The sequence below is a fragment of the Bombina bombina genome, chromosome 12 (genome assembly GCF_027579735.1).
Source record: "Bombina bombina isolate aBomBom1 chromosome 12, aBomBom1.pri, whole genome shotgun sequence".
In the NCBI taxonomy this organism is placed as follows: Eukaryota; Metazoa; Chordata; class Amphibia; order Anura; family Bombinatoridae; genus Bombina; species Bombina bombina.
The window spans coordinates 79,820,100-79,836,924 of record NC_069510.1 but is presented as its reverse complement, the minus strand read 5'-3'; the positions used below and the strand labels follow the sequence as shown (position 1 = coordinate 79,836,924).

The window sequence follows — 16,825 nt, the reverse complement described above, 5'->3', positions numbered from 1 at the left end:
AATCATAATCAGCAAACACATATATATTTTTACATGCAGCAATGTACAAAATGTAACATGTATTTGCTGGGTGCACTCGCTGTTGTCACTCGTGTCATGAGGATTTGAGTGTAAACACAAATATTATTGTGTAGGTACAGTGATCCCATCACACAGACAAGCACAGTACACACACTCACACACACAGTGACACACACACTCAGTGAGAGCCTCCTCCTCCTCTCCCCCTCCCACCACTCTCCTCTCCCTCCACCTCCAGCCGATCTGCTAAACTCTCCCGGGCCGAGGCTGCCAGGGAGCGGGGGACTCATCGCCATCCAGCCGGGCAGGAGTGGAGCGGGCGCAGCGCTGACACCCGGCGCAGGTAACCGTGAGATCCCGCATCATATAACGGCGCTGGGGAGGGGGAGTGGGAATTATTGAAGGGGGGTGTGTGGGGTCCGACGCCCCCCAGCACGGGCAAGGACACTTAAGGGGGGGGTGAAAAAAAAACTAAAAGCCCTATCCAGGAGATTGATAGGATCCGCTGATATTAGGAGTGCAGCAAACACAGCTAAACAATTTCTGGGAATTGTAAATCTTCTCCCCTACTTTAAAATACAGAACCCCCCGCATGCACAAAAAGGGGACTACTGTGGCTGCAACAACTTGCACCCTAATGGGGATAGTGGGGCTGTGCAGTGGGAAAACAAAAGCCACAGGCAGCCATTGCACACTGAACAATTCTCATTTCAGAAAATTGAATCCTCCCACAGCCTTTTTTTTCTACCTCCAAAAACAAATCTACAAAATGTACAATTTCCATCCCAAAAAATCCTAATCCCAGCAACAGATTTTGCACATTTGTCCCCTATCCAGAACCATATTGATCCCCCAAGCTTTGTGCTCACCCCATCACTTGCTGAGGCCTTAATTCTCTTTCTCAATTTTTTTTTTCCAATTTTCTTTTTTTGAAACGGTAGATTTCATTAAAAAGACGCCACCTGCAGGAGAACTCCCTGTAAATAAGAGAAATTCAATTTGAAAAAGAGAAATATTTGTTCTTTCTTATTTTTTCTTTTTTTGTTTAAATCCAAAAGTTTAAATTTTTTTTGCTCGTTTTTTTTTTTTTTTTTTTTTGTAGATTCTTGGTATGTTATTGCATGGATACATAACAGATGTCTTTATTTCTATATATATATATAAGAAGATGCTAAACATTTGTAAATGAATGAGAAAATAAATTTGAATGTAATTTTTTTTTTTCTTGAAATTTTGTTTTGTTTAGAAATGAACTTTCAATAGTTTTTTAAGGCTTCCAATGCATTTATAACAATGATATGAACTATAAAACAGGATATATAAATGGAATTATAAAAAAAAAAGACTTTAAAATTGTAATGTCTGTAACCTCTGCATGGAAATGTTATCCAGCTAGAACAGAAAAAAGCTTTTTGTTTAGCATATTATTTTTTGCACAGGAATAAAATGCAATGTCAGATTTAAAGTGGACACACCCCAGAAAATATCTTTGTTTTTATGATGACTGAATAATTGTGGAATATAATATTGATGATGTTGCTGTAGACTGAGATATTTATATGAAATGTGGATTTTTGTTCTTGTTTGAAAAAAAAAAAATGGCTCAAGTTAAACTAGAATTTATGCTGTTTTTATAAGACTGCAATGATTTTGTTTGGGAAGACAAATTAAATTTTATCTGATTACATTCTCTGGAAAGCTTCCCCCCCCTTCAATTTAAACTAGAATGGTTATTCTACGTATGTTAACGGTCTGCATCTGCTTCTCGAAAATAACCCATATGTGTATAACACATTTCATTCAACCAGTGTCTGCCATATTGAATTAAATTTTAATTAATTGTTCTGCACATACTGGCTGCATATATTAACTGATTACAGTGAAATTCAAACCACCATTTTTTTTTCTTGTTTATAATAAAATATTTTTTTCAGAGCTAATTCAAACATACAAATTCGGATTTTATTTTTTATATATGTAAACATGTATTTATAAATACAAATGCATTCTGTAAATAGTATTCATTATTACAATTTTTTTAATTGAATTATTTTGACATTTAAATAAAGAATACATTTTTATTGAAATTATATATTTGGTAATATTTATACATTTTAATTCTTTGAGCTAAAGTTTTTTTTCATTTGGACTTTAGTGTTTTATTTTCAAATTAAAGGGACACGAAATCCAATTTTTTTGTGTGTGTGATTCAGACACAACATACAATTTTTTAAAAACTTTCCAATTTATTTCTATTAAAAAGAACACCTATTAGGCTCAGGAGCTGGGTGTTAGCTGCAGATTGGTGGCTTTCAAATATATGCCACTTGTCATTGGTTTACCGATGTGTTTTTTCTTGCTCCCAATAGTGCATTGCTGATCCTTCTATAAAGGATGCCAAGAGAATCAAGCCAAAGTGATAGACGTAAATTGGAAAGTTGTTTGAAATTTTATTCTCTGACTGAATCATGTAAGACAATTTGGGTTTCATGTTCCTTTAAAGTATCCTTAAAATTTCCCTGCTTATATCCCAGGCCTAAACAATTTTAATGTTTTTTAATTTATATTATGTTATTTATTTATCTATTTATTTGTTTAAATAAACTCATTGCATATTTGGGTGGATTCAGTAATATTATTATTTTTTGTTTATTTTCAGGATGAGATTGATTAACAATTTAGATTTTACTTACGATCATTAACTAGATATTTATTTACAGACTTGTGATTAGAAAAGTTGTACATAAGTAAATTTTCAGAATTTAGGGACATGAAACCCATTTTTTTTTCTTTCATTATTCAGATAAAGAATACAATTTTAGAAAAGTTTCCAATTAACTTCTATTACCAAATTTGCTTAGTTCTAATGCTATTCTTTGTTGAAGAGCTATCTAGATAGGTAGCATGCATGTACCTGAAGCACTACCTGACCGGAAAAAGTGCTGCCATCTAGTGCTCTTACTAATGTACATCATTGTTGCAAAACTGCTGATACAGTGTTGCAAAAAGGTGCATGCTCATGAGCTCACATCCCTGCTTTTTAACAAAGGATAACAAGAAAACAAAGAAAAATATAATATAAGTAAATTAGAAAGTTGTTTAAAATTGCATGTTCTATCTGAATCATGAAAGAAAAATGTTGGGTTTTAGGACCCTTTAAAGACAAATTTGTCAGCACAAAATAATTCTCACTCAAATCTCTCAGATTTTCAAAAACATCTGAGCACAAATATACAGAATTGAACGAGTTTCTAGAGTAAGATAAATATATAGCATTATTTTCAGGTGTCATTCATTATCTTGTAACTTTTTGTCACTTGTCAATTTTTTCAATAGTCTCCCAGTAAAATGCACAAATGCATTATTTCTCTTGTTAAGTGTAGTCAGTCCACGGGTCATCCATTACTTATGGGATTATATCTCCTTCCCAACAGGAAGTTGCAAGAGGATCACCCAAGCAGAGTTGCTATATAGCTCCTCCCCTCACATGTCATATCCAGTCATTCTCTTGCAACTCAACATAGGTCGTTGTGAGAGGTCTGTGATGTTTTTTAAACTTAGTTTATGTCTTCAATCAAAAGTTTGTTATTTTAAATGGCACCGTAGTGTGCTGTTTGTTCTCAGGCAGTATTAGAAGAAGAATCTGCCTGCGTTTTCTATGATCTTAGCAGAAGTAACTAAGATCCACTGGCTGTTTCTCGCACATTCTGAGGAGTGAGGTAACTTCAGATAGGGGAATAGCATGCGGGGGCCCCCCTGCAAACGAGGTATGTGCAGTAAATTATTTTTCTATGGAATGGAATTGACTAGAAAATACTGCTGTTACCAATGTAATGTAAGTACAGCCTTGAATGCAGTGGTAGCGACTGGTATTAGGCTGATGAGTGTAAGTGCACTGAAGTATTTTTCTAGGGAATGGAATTTGTCTAAGAAAATACTGTTAATGCTGAAGTAATGTTTGAGCCTTAACTGCAGTAAAAGTGACTGGTAGCAGTCTTATTAATAACACTTCATAATTTTTTAATGTTCAAAACGTTTACTGGCATGTTAATCGTTTTTTGTGAGGTACTTGGTGATAAAACTTATTGGGGCATGATTTTTCCACATGGCTAACGTTTATTTCTGCATAGAAACAGTTAACTGAGATTTCCCACTGTTGTAATATGAGTGGGAGGGGCCTATTTTAGCGCTTTTTTGCACAGTAAAAATTCAGTTTCAGTTTTCCTACTTCATCCTCCATGATCCAGGACGTCCCTAGAGAGCTCAGGGGTCTTCAAAATTCATTTTGAGGGAGGTAATCGGTCACAGCAGACCTGTGACAGTGTGTTTGACTGTGATAAAAACGTTATTTGTTAAACTGATATCCGTTTTTGGGTATTAAGGGGTTGATCATCCATTTGCTGGTGGGTGCAATCTTTTGCTAATTTAATACATTTACTGTGAAATTGTGGTTGCTATAACTGATTTGGTTCATTGTTATTTCAACTGTGACAGCTTTTTGTGCTTCTTAAAGGCGCAGTAGCGTTTTTTTTATATTGCTTGTAAATTTATTTGAAAGTATTTTCCAAGCTTGCTAGTCTCATTGCTAGTCTGTTTAAACATGTCTGACACAGATGAATCTATTTGTTCATTATGTTTGAAGGCCAATGTGGAGCCCCATAGAAATTTGTGTACTCAATGCATTGATGTCACTTTAAATAAAAGTCAATCTTTACATGTAAAGAAATTATCACCAGACAACGAGGGGGAAGTTATGCCGACTAACTCTCCTCACGTGTCAGTACCTTCTCCTCCCGCTCAGGAGGTGCGTGATATTGTGGCGCCAAGTACATCAGAGAGGCCCATACAAATCACTTTGCAAGACATGGCTACTGTTATGACAGAAGTATTATCTAAATTGCCAGAATTAAGAGGCAAGCTCGATTGCTCAGGGTTAAGGACAGAGCGCGCTGATGATGGGAGAGCCATGTCCGATACTGCGTCACAATTTGCAGAACATGAGGACGGAGAGCTTCATTCTGTGGGTGACGGATCTGATCCAGGGAGACTGGATTCAGAGATTTCTAATTTTAAATTTAAGCTGGAGAACCTCCGCGTACTGCTAGGGGAGGTATTAGCGGCTCTGAATGATTGTAACACGGTTGCAATTTCAGAGAAATTATGTAGGCTGGATAGATACTATGCGGTACCGGTGTGTACTGACGTTTTTCCTATACCTAAAAGGCTTACAGAGATTATTAGCAAGGAGTGGGATAGGCCCGGTGTGCCCTTTTCCCCCCCTCCTATATTTAGGAAAATGTTTCCAATAGACGCCACCACACGGGACTTATGGCAGACTGTCCCTAAGGTGGAGGGAGCAGTTTCTACTTTGGCTAAGCGTACTACTATCCCGGTGGAGGATAGTTGTGCTTTTTCAGATCCAATGGATAAAAAATTGGAAGGTTACCTTAAGAAAATTTTTGTTCAACAAGGTTTTATCTTACAGCCCCTTGCATGCATTGCGCCTGTCACTGCTGCTGCGGCATTCTGGTTTGAGTCTCTGGAAGAGGCCATTCGCACAGCTCCATTGGATGAGATTATGAACAAGCTTAAAGCACTTAAGCTAGCTAACGCATTTGTTTCTGATGCTGTTGTACATTTAACCAAATTAACGGCTAAGAACTCTGGTTTCGCCATCCAAGCGCGCAGAGCGCTATGGCTTAAATCATGGTCAGCTGACGTGACTTCTAAATCTAAATTGCTTAATATTCCTTTCAAAGGGCAGACCTTGTTCGGGGCCGGCTTGAAAGAAATTATTGCTGACATTACTGGGGGTAAGGGTCATACTCTTCCCCAGGACAAGGCCAAATCTAAGGCCAAACAGTCTAATTTTCGTGCCTTTCGTAACTTCAAGGCAGGAGCAACATCAACTTCCTCAGCTCCAAAACAGGAAGGAACTGTTGCTCGTTACAGACAGGGCTGGAAAGCTAACCAGTCCTGGAACAAGGGCAAGCAGGCCAGAAAACCTGCTTCTGCCCCTAAGACAGCATGAAGAGAGGGCCCCCTATCCGGAAACGGATCTAGTGGGGGGCAGACTTTCTCTCTTCGCCCAGGCTTGGGCAAGAGATGTCCAGGATCCCTGGGCGTTGGAGATCATATCTCAGGGATACCTTCTGGACTTCAAAGCTTCTCCTCCACAAGGGAGATTTCATCTTTCAAGGTTATCAACAAACCAAATAAAGAGAGAGGCGTTTCTACGCTGTGTACAAGACCTCTTATTAATGGGGGTGATCCACCCAGTTCCGCGGACGGAACAAGGGCAAGGATTTTACTCAAATCTGTTTGTGGTCCCCAAGAAAAAGGGAACCTTCAGACCAATCTTGGACCTAAAGATCTTAAACAAAATCCTAAGAGTTACAACATTCAAAATGGAAACTATTCGAACCATCCTACCCATGATCCAAGAGGGTCAATACATGACCACAGTGGACTTAAAGGATGCCTACCTTCACATACCGATTCACAAAGATCATTATCGGTACCTAAGATTTGCCTTTCTAGACAGGCATTACCAGTTTGTAGCTCTTCCCTTCGGGTTAGCTACGGCCCCGAGAATCTTTACAACGGCTCTCTTCTGGCGGTACTAAGACCGCGAGGCATAGCGGTGGCTCCGTACCTAGACGACATTCTGATACAAGCGTCAAGTTTTCAAATTGCCAAGTCTCACACAGAGATAGTTCTGGCATTTCTGAGGTCGCATGGGTGGAAGGTGAACGTGGAAAAGAGTTCTCTATTACCACTCACAAGGGTTCCCTTCCTAGGGACTCTTATAGATTCTATAGAGATGAAAATTTACCTGACGGAGTCCAGGTTATTAAAGCTTCAAAATACTTGCCGTGCCCTTCATTCCATTCCACACTCGTCAGTAGCTCAGTGCATGGAAGTAATCCGCTTAATGGTCGCGGCAATGGACATAGTACCATTTGTGCGCCTGCATCTCAGACCACTGCAATTGTGCATGCTCAGTCAGTGGAATGGGGATTACTCAGATTTGTCCCCTCTACTAAATCTGGATCAAGAGACCAGAGATTCTCTTCTATGGTGGCTTTTTCGGCCCCATCTGTCCAAGGGGATGACCTTTCGCAGGCCAGATTGGACGATTGTAACAACAGACGCCAGCCTTCTAGGTTGGGGCGCAGTCTGGAATTCCCTGAAGGCTCAGGGATCGTGGACTCAGGAGAAGAAACTCCTCCCAATAAATATTCTGGAGTTAAGAGCAATATTCAATGCTCTTCTAGCTTGGCCTCAGTTAGCAACTCTGAGGTTCATCAGATTTCAGTCGGACAACATCACGACTGTGGCTTACATCAACCATCAAGGGGGAACCAGGAGTTCCCTAGCGATGTTGGAAGTCTCAAAGATAATTCGCTGGGCAGAGTCTCACTCTTGCCACCTGTCAGCGATCTACATCCCAGGCGTGGAGAACTGGGAGGCGGATTTTCTAAGTCGCCAGACTTTTCATCCGGGGGAGTGGGAACTTCATCCGGAGGTCTTCGCTCAACTGATTCATCGTTGGGGCAAACCAGATCTGGATCTTATGGCGTCTCGCCAGAACGCCAAGCTTCCTTGTTACGGATTCAGATCCAGGGACCCGGGAGCGGCGCTGATAGATGCTCTGACAGCCCCTTGGGTCTTCAACATGGCTTATGTGTTTCCACCATTCCCGATGCTGCCTCGACTGATTGCCAAGATCAAACAGGAAAGAGCATCGGTGATTTTGGTAGCGCCTGAGTGGCCACGCAGGACCTGGTATGCAGACCTAGTGGACATGTCGTCCTGTCCACCATGGTCTCTGCCTCTGAGGCAGGACCTTCTAATTCAGGGTCCTTTCAACCATCCAAATCTAATTTCTCTGAGACTGACTGCATGGAGATTGAACGCTTGATTCTATCAAAGCGTGGCTTCTCGGAGTCGGTTATTGATACTTTAATACAGGCTTGGAAACCTGTTACCAGAAAAATTTACCATAAGATATGGCGTAAATATTTATATTGGTGCGAATCCAAGAGTTACTCATGGAGTAAGGTTAGGATTCCTAGGATATTGTCTTTTCTACAAGAGGGTTTAGAAAAGGGCTTATCTACTAGTTCGTTAAAGGGACAGATTTCGGCTCCGTCTATTCTTCTACACAAACGTCTGGCAGAAGTTCCAGATGTTCAGGCTTTTTGTCAGGCTTTGGCTAGGATTAAGCCTGTGTTTAAGACTGTTGCTCCGCCGTGGAGCTTAAACTTAGTTCTTAACGTTTTGCAAGGTGTTCCATTTGAACCCCTTCATTCCATTGATATCAAGCTGTTATCTTGGAAAGTTCTGTTTTTGATGGCTATTTCCTTGGCTGGACGAGTCTCTGAGTTATCTGCCTTACATTGTGATTCTCCTTATCTAATTTTTCATTCAGACAAGGTAGTTTTGCGTACTAAACCTGGGTTCTTACCTAAAGTAGTTTCTAACAGGAATATCAATCAAGAGATTTTTTTTCCATCTTTGTGTCCTAATCCTTCTTCAAAGAAGGAACGACTTTTGCATAATCTGGACGTAGTCCGTGCCCTGAAGTTCTATTTGCAGGCAACTAAGGATTTTCGTCAAACTTCTTCTCTGTTTGTCGTTTACTCTGGACAGAGGAGAGGTCAAAAAGCTTTGGCTACCTCTCTCTCCTTTTGGCTTCGTAGCATCATATGTTTAGCCTATGAGACTGCTGGACAGCAGCCTCCTGAAAGAATTACAGCTCATTCCACTAGAGCTGTAGCTTCCACCTGGGCCTTTAAGAATGAGGCCTCTGTTGAACAGATTTGCAAGGCTGCAACTTGGTCTTCACTTCACAATTTTTAAAAATTTTACAAATTTGACACTTTTGCTTCTTCGGAGGCTATTTTTGGGAGAAAGGTTCTTCAGGCAGTGGTTCCCTCCGTTTAAAGTTCCTGCCTTGTCCCTCCCATCATCCGTTTACTTTTTGCTTTGGTATTGGTATCCCATAAGTAATGGATGACCCGTGGACTGACTACACTTAACAAGAGAAAACATAATTTATGCTTACCTGATAAATTTATTTCTCTTGTAGTGTAGTCAGTCCACGGCCCGCCCTGTCTTTAAGGCAGGTTTAAATTTTAATTAAACTCCAGTCATCACTGCACCCTATAGTTTCTCCTTTCTCGTCTTGTTTCGGTCGAATGACTGGATATGACATGTGAGGGGAGGAGCTATATTTCAACTCTGCTTGGGTGATCCTCTTGCAACTTCCTGTTGGGAAGGAGATATAATCCCATAAGTAATGGATGACCCGTGGACTGACTACACTACAAGATAAATAAATTTATCAGGTAAGCATAAATTATGTTTTTATGTATGCTGTCAATAACAGATACTGTACATTTAGATTTACACAAAACAAAGATGGATTTGAATAATTTTAACATTTCATATCTGCACTGAAAAAAAATGCTAAAAGTAAAAAATGAAATTTCGTGATTCAGATAAATCTATCTATATATCCACATTTTATACAGTGGTGGAAAAATATATCTATAGCTTAGTCAGGGTGGGAAAGTTACTAGTCCAGAGGAAAAATGTTACCGGTCCACTCAATGTTAAATATGGGAAAAAAATCAAACTTTTTGACTTGTTTACTGAAGTTTCTTACTTGTCCATAACCAGTGGAAATTAGGCTTGGACAAAATTTTGGAATTCAGCATTTATTTGTGAAACGGATGTGAAATATGGCTGCAGGCAGCGGCATTCGTTTGTTTCGGCGCCAGATATATCAATGTGAAAGATTAACACAGAGATTTGTGCAAATCCATATCTTTCTTTTTCACTTTTACACTGATATATCTACTGCTGAATCAAAAGTCGCTGCCTGCAGCCATGTTTGCCATTCGTTAAAACAAATGTGAATCCCTAAATTGTATCCATTTACTCAAGACCTGTTCATTTAGCAGCAAGTGCTTTCAATTTTGAAAGTATTTATTAGTAGGGGAATGCATAGTGTAGGTAGGGAACAGTGTTAATTTCGTCTACAAATTATTTTCGTCATAGTTTTCAGTGACAAAACGATACAAAAGCTGAATAAAAGCTAAGGTAATATGACGAAAACTTAAAACAAAATTCTATTTAAATTTTTGTCAACAATTGAAATGAAAATGTTATGGAGAGACAATTGAACTAACCTCTTTGGACTTCCGGTTCGGTCCTGACGGCTATCATTGGAGTTCCGCCAAAGCCCCAGGACCCCAACTCAATCCGCCTCATTCGGCAGTGGCACAGGCTCATACTGAGGTTCCCTCTGTCTACCTGCCGCCTGGAATAAGTCCCATTCCAGCCCTGCAGAACTCACTCTCTCTGCCTGGAATATGGCCCATTCCAGCCCTGCAGAACTCCCTCTCTCTGCCTGCCGCTTGGAATAAGGTCGATTCCAGCTCTGCAGAACTTCCTCTGTCTGCCTAAGGCCCATCCAGCCCTGCAGAACTCCCTCTCTCTGCCTGCCGCCTGGAATAGGGCCCATTTCAGCCAGGGGCTATTCATCATTGAGCCAAGATATTATGGCGCCACACTGTGGCACGGAGGAAGGATACTCCTCCATTGGATTTGCCCATAACAAGTACTGTCATGTGATTGGTTCACACAATTCACTTCTATCAAACTAACTACACAATAAAAGGGGGGAAAACAATAAAAGCAAGACATTTTGGTGCCCTTTTTACTGCTGCCATATTCTTTCCCTAGCAAGTTGCAACAGCCTTCTCAGCCCTGTTTTCCACACCCCCGCCATTTACTCTGATATATACCCCATCACACTGCACCCAGTGTCTCTACACTCCTATCTCATTCCTCTACTCCCCTTCCTCACACTATTTGTACAGACCTCATACTGGCATTACAGCCAATACAGTTTTTCTTTTTAATATTTTAGCGTTGCACTTTTGCTTGAAAGACTGAAGAATGTCATATGCAAGTTGTTATTATTAATGCCAATCTAATTACTGGTCTTTTGTGATAAAGCAAGGCCATAGTCTTGTTTTTTTTATGAGACTTGGTTTTGTTTCATTTTAAGATAAAGACATGTTATATATCACAACCATTAAATCTGTGCCTGACTCTGTATTGAATCTTCAAACCTTAAAGAGACCCAATTTTTTTTCTTTCGTGATTCAGATAGAGCATGGTATTTTAAGCAACTTTCTAAATTACTCCTATTATCAAATTTTCTTCATTCTCTTGGTATCTTTATTTGAAATGCAAGAATGTAAGTTTAGATGCCGGCCCATTTTTGGTGAACAACCTGTGTTGTTCTTGCTGATTGGTGGATAAATTCATCCACCAATAAAAAAGTGCTGTCCAGAGTCTGAACCAAAAAAAAGCTTGGATGCCTTCTTTTTCAAATAAAGATAGCAAGAGAACGAAGAAAAAATGATAATAGGAGTAAATTAGAAAGTTGCTTAAAATTGCATGCTCTATCTGAATCACAAAATAAAAAAATTGGGTTCAGTGTCCCTTTAATACTATAAATTATAACAGATTCCTAGATGTTTGCTCCAGGAGTATATAATGAGTTTGGAAATTCTAGAGCACTGGTTTTCAAACCTGCCCTAAGGCCTCCCTAACAGGCCACATTTTGAGGATATCTGAACTAGAGCACAGGTGAAATAATCACATGATTATTAAACGTGGTTATTTTACCTGCTCTCATCCAAGGTAATCCTGAAAACCTGGCCTTTTGGGGAGGCCTAAGGACAGGTTTGAAAATCAGTGGCATAGAGAAATTTTTTTCTTTCGTGATTCAGATAGAGCATGAAATTTTAAGCAACTTTCTAATGCCTTCTTTTTCAAATAAAGATAGCAAAAGAACGAAGAAAAATAGATAATAGGAGTAAATTAGAAAGTTCCTTAAAATTGCATGCTCTATCTGAATCACGAAAAAAATAAATTGGGTTCAGTGTCCCTTTTAAATAATGCATTAAACTTTAACCAACCCCATTAGATTATAATCGACTAGATCTACTGTAGATTTAGTCGACTAAAATCTTATGATATTTATTAGATTGAAACGTAAACAAATCAGATGATTTAATTGTGACTAAAACCTAATTGCATTTTAGTCAAATTATTATGACTAAAACTAAATCAAAATTAACACTGGTGGGGAATATCCTTTGAATGTCTTAAGTTAAAGTGACGTGAAACCCCAAATTTTTCTTTCATGATTTAGGTAGAACATACAATTTTCCAGTTTACTTCTATTATCACATTTGTTTCATTCTCTTGGTATCATTTGTTAAAGGACCAGCAATGTTCTACTGGTTTCTAACTGAGCACATGGGTGAGCCAATGACAATCAGTGTATATATATGCAGCCACCAATCAGCAGATGGTACCTAGGTTCTTTGCTGCTCCTGAGCTTTTCCTAGATACATCTTTCAGCAAAGGAGAATAAGAGAAGGAAGCAAATTAAATAAGAGAAGTAAATTGGAAAGATTTTTGCTCTCTCTAAATCATGAATGTCTAATTATGACTTTAATGTCCCTTTAAGAATTTCAATACTTTTAGTTGTTTGCACAGTGGTTTTATTTCAATTTTTTTGCCTTTTTAATTTCCATTTCCACAAATATAAACATTTGAGCTAAATACAACTATTCATGTAGAAAATCTTAACTACTAATGCGTACCAAAACCATTCATTTTAGCCCTATCAACTTGTAAATAATGTTTTTACAGTGTGAGTCAATATGCAAAGGAATTGTCAGAGAACAAATCTACTATCATATTCAAATTGTTACTTCTCACTTATTAGCTTATATATTTGAATCTTAAAGGGATATTAAACCAACATTTTTTCTTTCATGATTTAGATAGGGCATGGAATTTTAAGCAACTTTCTAATTTACTGCTATTATCAATTTTTCTTTGTTCTTTTGGTATGCTTTAATGAAGGAGCAGCAATTCACTACTGGTTGCTGACTGAACACATGGATGAGCCAATGATAATTTGTATATATAGACAGCCACCAATCAGCAGCTAGAACCTAGGTTCTTTGCTGCTCCTGAACTTTCATAGATAAACCTTTCAGCAAAGGATAACAATAGAAGGAAGCTAATTAAATAAAAGAAGTAAATTGGAAAACTGTTTAAAATTGTATTCTCTACCTGAATCATGAAAGAAAATAATTGGGTTTCATGTCCCTTTAATGAAAGATATATATATTTTTTAAAACATACCATTCTTATACCCATAACTTAGGGCTTTTTGTAAATTTAGATGATCCAGGAGTGCAAGAAATCTAAATATTCAAAAAATAAATATTGTAACTGTATTCTTTTTTTAAAGCTATTTGTTTTTATTACAATAAATCAATAAAAAGCTACTAGCCCCAGATCGCCCCAGATCGAGGCAAAATAAGATAGTAGGTCTACCCGATACATCTGAATACATGGATTTATTGAACTTTGTAACAAACACTTTACCACAGTTGCTTGATATACCAACAGGAACACAAACTATGTTAATAGAAAGAGTACATAGGTTAGGGAGCTCTAATTATAAAGGAAACACACCAAATGGTAAAAGACCAATATTAGTAAAGTTCTTAAATTTCCAAGATAAATAAAAAATAATGACACATTATAGGAAAAAGGGACCACGAGAGATAAATAAAGAACAAATTTTATTATTTCAGGATTTTTCCGCAGAAACATCAAATAAAAGAAGGATAATGGCCCCATGGTGTACACACCTGATAAAGGAGGGTTTCCAAGCTACAATGATTTACCCTGCTAAAATTAGAATAAATTCTGATAATAAAATAACAATGTTAGAAAACACTGAGGAAGTTAAACAGTTTTTAGAAAATAAGAAAGGATAATAGAGTAACCTATAGAATATATCGCCAAGAGGCAGTGTGCGTTTTTCTGCTCCCACAATATGTAAATATGTATGTGGTTGTGTATTATTTTTTTTTTCCTTTCTCTCTCCCTTATCTTTCTGGCTTTTTGGGGGCAATATAGCTTGCGTTTTGTATTAAAGAAGAAAAATAATGATAGACATACTTAATTTTTTGTCTTGGAATGTGGGGGGATTTCCTCGCCCATTAAGAGGAAAAAAATTATCTATCAACTAAAAAAATAGAAACCAGATGTCTTCTTACAAGAGACACATCTGAATGATAAGGGGGTAGAAAAATTAAGGATTGGCTGGATTGGAGATGTGTACACAGCAGAAGGCAAAAAAGGAAGAGAGGGGTGGCCTGTCTTTTTAATAAAAATTTAGATGATCAGATTTTATCACAAGATAAAGACGAAGAGGGGGAGATATGTGATCCTAGAAGCAAAAATTAATAATGTTATATACACCCTATGTAATCTCTACGCCCAGAATGAATGTTACCCAGAATTCTGGGATAAATTATACGCCAAATTTATTAATATGATAAATTCACAAATGATAATTGGTGGGGATTTTAATGCAGTGTTTGCCCCCCGCCTGGACAGACTAAGAGATAGGAGCACTTTCAGATCTAGGAAAGAAGCTAATATAATAATGGACTTTGCGAAAAGTCTAAAACTTAAAGATATCTGGAGAACACAACATCCAGATGAAAGACAATTTACGTGTGAGTCAAAGTCACACCACTCTCTTTCGAGAATTGATATGTTTTTAATAAGTGAAAATTTGTTGAATATATAGATTATGACAGAGATTAAAGGGACAGTCTACACCAGAATTTTTATTGTTTTAAAAGATAGATAATCCCTTTATTACCCATTTCCCAGTTTTGCATAACTAACACATTTATAATAATATACTTTTAACCTCTGTGATTATCTTATATCTAAGCCTCTGCAAACTGCCCCTTTTTTCAGTTCTTTTGACAGACTTGCAGTCTAGCCAATCAGTGCCTGCTCCCAGATAACTTCTTGTGCACGAGCACAGTGTTATCTATATGAAATACGTGAACTAACACCCTCTAGTGGTGAAAAACTGTTAAAATGCAATCTGAAAGAGGTGGGATTCAAGCATATGAACCTCCTAGGTTAAGCTTTCAACTAAGAATACCAAAGGAACAAAGCAAAATTGGTGATAAAAGTAAATTGGAAAATTGTTTAAAATTACATGCTCTATCTGAATCCTGAAAGTTTATTTTGGCCTAGACTGTCCCTTTAAAGACATAGTAATCTCAGATCATGCGATAATCTCTTTGACTGTCCAGATGGGTAATAAAGGGAAAAGACAGTGTGGGAAGTTCTTTTTCCCCTATTTTTTGTTCTCTGATGTTAAATTTAGAAACTGGTTAACACAAAAATGGAATGAATATGATAATTATAACAGAGAATATCGAGATAGAGAAGAAATTTATTGGGAGGCTGCAAAAGCATATCTAAGAGGTGAAATAAAAGCGTATATGATAATTAGGAAAAAGAAAAGTAAGGGCAGGGATATTCAATTATCTAACCAACTTAAAAATAAATACATAAAGTATATAGCAAATTCAAATAATGATAACTGGAGAGCCTATCAAGAGGCTAAACTAGAAAGGGAAATATTCTTAGATCAGGGAAGGATCCAAGAAGAAATGAAAAATAAAGTAATATTCGGCAGACATATACCTAAGTCAGCTAAAATGTTGGATAATTTGGCCAAGAGTAGGAAAAAGAGTAACTATATTGGGTCAATCTCAGTAGAAGGAATCGGATATAATAATCCAAAAGATATAGTAATACAATTCCATAAATATTTTAAAAACGTTTATGCAGCTGCAGAAACTGATAAAGAAGCTAAGGAGAAGTTTTGGCATAATCTTAAAATACCAAAAATAGCGCCCAATTAGCAATTCTAAATAAATAAATAACATTGGAGGAAACATTAAAGCAAATTAATGACTTGGTATTGGGAAAAGCGCCCGGCCCGGACCAAATACCATCTGAATTGTATAAGATATTAGCAGAATCAATTGCCCCTACACTAACAAGGTTATTTAATCTTTATTTTATACAACAGAAAGAACCCTCTAAAGTTTTTACGACATCTAATATCACATTAGTACACAAACAGGGGAAGGACCCAACTTTAATGGACTCCTATAGACCAATATCACTTCTTAACAGCGACTATAAGATCATGGCTGGTATCTTGGCAGGTCGACTTAAAGGGATCTTAGGAGAAATTATAAATATAGATCAGACGGGTTTTATCCCAGGTAGAACGGCCCATAAGAATATTAGAAAGGTAATGACAGTTATTGAGCATGTGCTAACATCTCACAGAACGGAGTCAAAAAGACAACGGGATTGCGCCATAATCACAGTTGATGCAGAGAAGGCGTTTGACTCCGTTCTGTGGGATCATTTATTTACTACACTGGTAAAATTTGGATTTGAAGGTAATTTTGTTAATGACATAGGTCTCCTCTATAAAAACCCAATCTCCTATCTTAATTTAAATGGCCTCTCCTCTCTGGCAACAATTTTAAATAAATGTACAAGGCAAGGATGCCCCCTATCCCCATTATTATTTGACTTAGTATTGGAACCTTTAGCAATAACATCAAGAAATAGGTTAGAGGGCATGAATATAGGTCAACAAAATGTCCCGCCATCACTTTATGCAGATGATATACTTTTTTATATCAGAAACTCAAAAAAATATATACCAATTCTCCTGGACATTATTAAGGAATTCAGTAAGTTTTCCGGTTATAAGATTAATTTATTAAAATCCGAGATCCTTTGGTTGATAAAACAAAAAGATAGCTTATTGGTGAATCCATTTAAAATGGCAGAA

General features: G+C 37.6%; 1 protein-coding gene across 4 annotated transcripts in view; it reads left to right on the top strand.

The window, feature by feature from the left end:
• Window positions 1-219: 219 nt before the first annotated feature.
• The window catches only part of ZNF618 (zinc finger protein 618), a 692,337-nt gene continuing 675,731 nt past the window's right edge, over window positions 220-16,825 (top strand). For all 4 annotated transcript variants that reach the window (XM_053696021.1, XM_053696019.1, XM_053696018.1 and 1 more), the window contains exon 1: window positions 220-364. The gene's annotated coding sequence lies outside the window, so the exon portion shown is untranslated. The remainder of the gene's footprint in view (window positions 365-16,825) is intronic.